We start from the raw sequence: 4889 nt of genomic DNA, 5'->3' as shown, positions 1-4889 counted from the left end.
TATAAAACACCGTTTATAAATTTGGAAAGTTTTTTTTTTTGTTTATTTGTTTTTGAGACGGAGTTTGGTCTGTCACCAAGGCTGGAGTGCAGTGGCACAATCTCAGCTCACTGGAACCTTCACCACCTCCCAGGCTCAAGCAATTTTCCTGTCTCAGCCACTGGAGTAACCAGGATTATGGGCATGTGCCACCACTGCTGGCTAATTTTTGTATTTTTAGTAGAGACAAGGTTTCACCATGCTGGCCAGGCTGGTCTTGAACTCCTGACTTCATGATCCACCCACCTTGGCCTCCCAAAGTGCTGGGATTACAGGCATGAGCCACCATGCCCAGCCAAATTTATGAAGTTCATAAGAACATGACAGACAAGAGGAGCCTGGGGAGAAATCCTAGGCTAGCAGTCTCCGTCTTAATCAGAGATAGGCTTTACCTGCAGCTGTTGACTGTCTGACCACCGCAACTGTGACCAGTCAGTGCCAGTGGCCCAGGCTTGTCCAAATTCAGCCAGAAGACCAACAGCCAGCAGAGAATAAAGCTGACTGGCCTGGTCACGGCGCTGCTTCCAGTGCTTCTGCTCCAGCCTTCAGGGTCTTCCCTCACCCCACTCCTGCCACAGAGCCCTCTTAATTTTTGTACTTTTGACAAACCCTGTCCTACTGCCCCCAGACCCCAGATTGCATTGGCTCCTCAGTGCCTTCCTAGTGTACCCTGAACTCACTGTACCAGCCTGTCCACCCAGGCAAAGATGCCATACCAGACCCTCAGCCCTAATGCCATTTGACTTTACACCCAATATTGGAGAAAGCGCGCTCTTTGCTCAATGTTTAATTTCTTAGTTGGAATTCCCAAACGTTCACTCCATTGCAGCACACAGGATGAAGGGCCCAGGGTTGTGAGTGAGTTTACCTTCTAACTTTTACCAGAGTACAGGCATCAACAGGAAAGGCAGTGAGAACCCCATCCCTGGAGACATTGCTTTGCCTCTGCTGTTTCTTTCTCCTTCCCTCCTTCCTTCCTTCTTTCCTTCCTTCCTTCTTTCCTTCCTCCCTCCCTCCCCCCTCCCTCCCCCCTCCCCTCCCCTCCCCTCCCCTTCCCTTCCCTTCCCTTCCCTTCTTTCTCTTTTTTCAGCCAGGATGCTCTCAATCTCCTGACCTCGTGATCCACCTGCCTCAGCCTCCTAAAGTACTGGGATTACAGGTGTGTGCCACCACGCCCATCCTGTTTCATTACTTTCTTTTCTTTTCTTTCTTTCTTTTTTTTTTTTTGAGGCAGAGTCTCGCTCTGTCGCCCAGGCTGGAATGCAGTGGCCGGATCTCGGCTCACTGCAAACTCCGCCTCCCGGGTTCACGCCATTCTCCTGCCTCAGCCTCCCGAGTAGCTGGGACTACAGGCGCCCGCCACCTCGTTCGGCTAGTTTTTTGTATTTTTTTAGTAGAGACGGGGTTTCACTGTGTTAGCCAGGATGGTCTCGATCTCCTGACTTCGTGATCCGCCCGTCTTGGCCTCCCAAAGTGCTGGGATTACAGACTTGAGCCACCGCGCCTGGCCTGTTTCATTACTTTCTAAGTAAATCACCATCAGCTTTAGCAGTCTACTACAGGTAACAAATGGCTCTTCCTGAATGCATATTGAGGACACTTTGAGGAGGTCTGGACCCCAGCTCCTTAATCACGTATATGGAGTGGAGGTGCGCTGTTTACTGTAGGGCCTCACCAGGCTGACTTTCTGCAGAGTTTACAGACTGACTCGCATGAAAAACTTGGAAGGCTCACCCCAGAAAGGAATGTTGGCAAGAGAAGTTATTTACTTAGAGGTTGAACTCTAGTTTGGTCTTTGGGACTTTCCATGCTATTTGAAAGAATTCTGGCATCCCAACTATGTGGCAAGGGCTGACCAGGGTGAAAAACCTGCTTTATGTCACTTTAATTTGGAGAAATGAAATTACTTTCCTTGGAAGCAGTATCCACAATTAAGTCAAGGAGGGAGAGCGGAGGTTGGAGAAGGTTTCACAGGGATAGCAACATCCCGAACATCACTTCTGTAATCTTCGAGGCCAGGTATTTAGATGCCAACAAGTCCAATACTGCAAGAACATATCATTCACTCATTTACTTGAGACAAGTCTTGCTCTGTCACTCAAGCTGGAGAGCAGTGGTGCGATCTTGGCTCACAGTAACCTCTGCCTCACAGACTCAAGTGATCCGCCTATCTCAGCTTCCTGAGTAGCTTGGGCTAGGGGCATGAGGATGTCTCTGCATATTTTGTGGAGGATGTTTCTACATTTTTTGTAGAGACGGAGGTCTCACTATATTGCCCAGGCTGGTCTTGAACTCCTGGGCTCAACCTATCTGCCCACCGCAGTCTCCCAAAGTGTTGGGATTAGAGGTGTGAGCCACCGTGCCCAGTCGAATATATAATTTAAGTAACTGGCAAGTGGCATGGGTTTTTCACATCATGAAAGTAATATAACCCTATGGTGGGAAACTAGAAAATGAAAGAAAAGTCTAAGGTGCATTAACAATTGCCAGTAATTCTACCCCCAAGAGACAATCCTGGTTGTAACCATTAACATGTCTCCAGGCTGGAGTGCAATGGTGCGATCCCGGTGTGTCCGGAATTTATTCCTTCTGGTGGGTTCTTGGTCTTGCTGACTTCAAGAATGAAACTGCAGAACCTCGTGGTGAGTGTTATAGTTCTTAAAGATGGTGTGTCCGGAGTTTGTTCCTTCAGATGTTCAGATGTGTCCGGGGTTTCTTCCTTTCCGTGGGTTTGTGGTCTTGCTGACTTCAGGAGTAAAGCTCCAGACCTTTGCAGTGAGTGTTACAGCTCTTAAAGGTGGTGCATATGAAGTTGTTTGTTCCTCCTAGTAGGTTCGTGGTCTCACTGACTTCAGGAATGAAGCCACAGACCCTCGTGGTGAGTGTTACATCTCATAAAGGTAGTGTGGACCCAAAGAGTGAGCAGCAACAAGATTTATTGTAAAGAGCAAAAGAACAAAGCTTCCACAGCGTGGAAGGGTACCTGAGTGGGTTGCCACTGCTGGTATGGCCAACTTTTAGTCCCTTATTTGGCCCCGCCCACATCCTGCTGATTGGTCCATTTTACAGAGCACTGACTGGTCCATTTTACAGAGCTCTGGTTGGTTATTTTACATAGTGCTGATTGGTGTGTTTACAATCCTTTAGCTAGACACAGAGTGCTGACTGGTACATTTTTACAGAGTGCCAATTGGTGCATTTACAATCCTTTTGCTAGACACAGAGTGCTGATTGGTGCATTTTTACAAAGTGCTGATTGGTGCATTTACACTCCTTTAGCTAGACACAGAGTGCTGATTGGTGCATTTACAATCCTTTAGCTTGGAGAAAAGTTCTCCAAGTCCCCACTTGACCCAGGAAGTCCAGCTGGCTTCACCTCTGGACTCACTGCAACCTCTGCCTCCTGGGTTCAACTGATTCTCCTGCCTCAGCCTCCCGAGTAGCTGGGACCACAGGCACCCATCACCACACCTGGCTAATTTTTGTATTTTTAGTAGAGATGGGGTTTCACCATGTTGGCCAGGATGATCTTGATCTCCTGACCTTGTGATCTGCCCACTTTGGCCTCCCAAAGTGCTGGGATTACAGGCATGAGCCACCACATCTGGCCCCCGAGTTTCCTTCTAAGCATGTTTTTATCTATGTAAGCATGTCTTTTCTGCACAACTTTAGATTATTTGAGCAAAATCTGCTAAGAAAAATTTTTGAAGCCATCATTTTATTTTATTTTTCCTGAGACAGAGTATTGCTCTGTCTCCCAAGCTGGAGTGTAGTGGCACAATCTCTGCTCATTGCAACCTCCCCCTCCAGGGTTCAAGCAATTGTCCCGCCTCAGCCTCCTGAGTAGCTGGGACTACAGACATGTCCACCCTTCCCCGGCTAATTTTTTTTTTTTTTTTTTTTTTTAAGTAGAGATGGGGTTTCACCATGTTGGCCAAGCTGGTCTCGAACTCCTAACCTCAGGTGATCCGCCCACCTCGGCCTCCCAAAGTGTTGTGATTACAGGTGTGAGCCACTGTGCCCGGCCTGAAGCCATCATTTACACCATGCCAATCCCATGCAGATTGAGTTCAAACCTGCCCTCTTACAGTTCCTGTTTTACTCCCTGGGAAATGGGAACAATTATAGTTCCTGTCTCAATAGGCTATGTCTTAGACTGTTTGTGCTGCTATAACAAGAAACCAGAGACTGAATAATTTATAAAGAGCAGAAATGTGTTTTATCACAGTTCTAGAGGCTGAAAAGTCCAAGATTAAGGTGCCAGCAGGTTCAGTGCCTGGTAAGAGCCTGCTCTCCTCTTCCAAAATGGTGTCTTATTGCTGCATACAACCAAGGGGAGGAACAGGGTGTCCTTACAAGGGGGGAGGAACCAAAGGGGCCAACCAGGGAACTTATTCCCTCCACCAGGCCTTTTCCTAAGGACATCTAATCCCATCAGGTTAGCAGAGCCTTCACGACTCAATCACCTCCTAATTAGGCCACACCTCTTCACACTGTTGAATTGGGGATTACATTTCAACGTGAGTTTTAGAGCGGACACAGCTATCCAAAACCACAGCAGGCTGTTTGTTTAAAACACAGAAACTGGCCGGGCGCTGTGGCTCAAGCCTGTAATCCCAGCACTTTGGGAGGCCAAGACGGACGGATCACGAGGTCAGGAGATCGAGACCATCCTGGCTAATGTGGTGAAACCCCGCCTCTACTAAAAAAAAAAAAAAAAAACTAGCCGGGCGTGGTGGTGGCCGCCTGTAGTCCCAGCTGCTCGGAGGCTGAGGCAGGAGAATGGCGTAAACGCGGAAGGCGGAGCTTGCAGTGAGCTGAGATCTGGCCCCTGCACTCCAGCCTGGGCG

The sequence above is a fragment of the Piliocolobus tephrosceles genome, chromosome 8 (assembly GCF_002776525.5).
Source record: "Piliocolobus tephrosceles isolate RC106 chromosome 8, ASM277652v3, whole genome shotgun sequence".
Lineage (NCBI taxonomy): Eukaryota > Metazoa > Chordata > Mammalia > Primates > Cercopithecidae > Piliocolobus > Piliocolobus tephrosceles.
Note: the sequence above shows the minus strand (reverse complement) of the source record.